Genomic DNA, 2,088 nt, shown 5'->3' with positions numbered 1-2,088 from the left:
CACAAGAATCCATTGCTGATCTAACAACAACTGTTTCCCTGCAATGACAATTCCTGGAAGTTTTCATTTAATTTGGCAGGTATTAATTGTTGTTCTTTTGGAGAAGGTCAATGAACAGTGAAAAAAATAAAAATGTACCATAGATTGTTTTAAAGAAATAAAACTTTGTTTGCTGCCAATCCTTGGGCTAGTAGCCTTTTTTATATTGACTTAATATTATGACTTAATATAGGATTTTCTGCTGCAGATTTCAATTTAAACTGAATGACTGAACACATCTTCAAATCCTGCACATCCTGCGCAGAATACTGTACATGTGAATAGACCCTAAAGGAGAAGTCTATTCCTAAACATTACTGAAAAGCCTAACCCGGACTGCTGGGACCCCCATCAGCTCCTGTATGGCACCCGGCTCTCCCCAGGTATGGCGCGCCACCACCCCCTGCTGGAAGCGATGGCCATCACTCCCCCTTTTTATATTTTTTTAAAGGCTCTCAGCGCACTTTTTGATCAAAACGTGTCCCCCATCCGCCACGTGGAGGCGGCATTTTTCGGATGGTCACTAACATACATTATGAGTCTAATACTCACAACAGTGAGTATTAGACTCATAATGTATGTTAGGGACCATCCGAAAATGGCCGCCTCCATGTGGCGGATGGGGGACACGTTTTGATCAAAAAGTGCGCTGAGAGCCTTTAAAAAAGTATAAAAATTTTGATAAAATGTGCCGCTGCAATTTTTGTGTTTGTATACTTTGCATTTGGCACAGCAGCATGCACTTGTATATCATGTATTTGTGCTGGCTATTTGTGTTTTTTGTTGTATGCTACTTTGAGGGAATGGCACCCTCTCCAGCCATGCACCCCTCCCCCTTTTCCCAGGAGGGAGTTTAAATGTTTAAATTGATGGTTGATCTAGCATGTCACCCAGTCAAGAGGCTATATGCACAGCAGAGGTGAGAGTTGTGAGTATTAGACTCATAATGTATGTTAGGGACCATCCGAAAATGGCCGCCTCCACGTGGCGGATGGGGGACACGTTTTGATCAAAAAGTGCGCTGAGAGTCTTTAAAAAAATATAAAAATTTTGATAAAATGTGCTGCTGCAATTTTTGTGTTTGTATACTTTGCATTTGCCACAGCAGCATGCACTCGTATATCATGTAGTTGTGCTGGCTATTTGTGTTTTTTGTTGCATCACTCCCCCTTCATATATCAGTAATGTTTAGGATGTGACTCCCTCCTTTAATGTGCAGTAATCAGTTCATGTTTCTTAAAGGGGTACTTCACTGAAAAAAAAAAAATTTAATCGACTGGTGTCAGAAAGTTAAACAGATTTGTAAATTACTTCTATTTAAAAATCTTAATCAGTTGCTGTATGTTCCAGAAGTTATTTTCTTTTTGAATTTCTTTTCTGTCTGACCACAGTGCTCTCTGTTGAAACCTCTGTCCAGGTTAGGAGAAAATTCCCATAGAAAACCTCTCCTGCTCTGGACAGTTCCTTACGTTTTCATTTTTTCCTCCTCGCCTGTTAAAAATCATAACTCTTTTATATTTTCATCCACAGACTAGTATGAGGGCTTGTTTTTTGCACGACCAGTTGTTCTTTGTAATGACATAACCCATTATATCATAAAATGTATAGCATAACCAAAAAACACTATTTTTGTGGGGAAATTAAAAAGAAAAAGCAATTTTGCTAATTTTGGAAGGTTTTGTTTTCACGCTGTCGAATTTACAGTAAAAATAACGTGTGTTCTTTATTCTGAGGGTCAATATGATTAAAATGATACCCATTATTACGTACTTTTATATTATTGTTGTGCTTAAAAAAAATCACAAACTTTTTAACCAAATTAGTACGTTTATAATCCCTTTATTTTGATGACCTCTAACTTTTTTATTTTTCCGTATAAGTGGCGGTTTGAGGGCTCATTTTTTGCGCCATGATCTGTACTTTTATTTGATACCACATTTGCACATAAAAAACTTTTAATACATTTTTATAATTTTTTTTTCATAAAATGTATTAAAAAAGTAGTAATTTTGGACTTTTTTTTTTTACGTTCACGCCGTTCACCGTACG

Source organism: Hyla sarda, chromosome 1, assembly GCF_029499605.1.
Source record: "Hyla sarda isolate aHylSar1 chromosome 1, aHylSar1.hap1, whole genome shotgun sequence".
Lineage (NCBI taxonomy): Eukaryota > Metazoa > Chordata > Amphibia > Anura > Hylidae > Hyla > Hyla sarda.
This window is presented reverse-complemented; position numbering follows the sequence as displayed.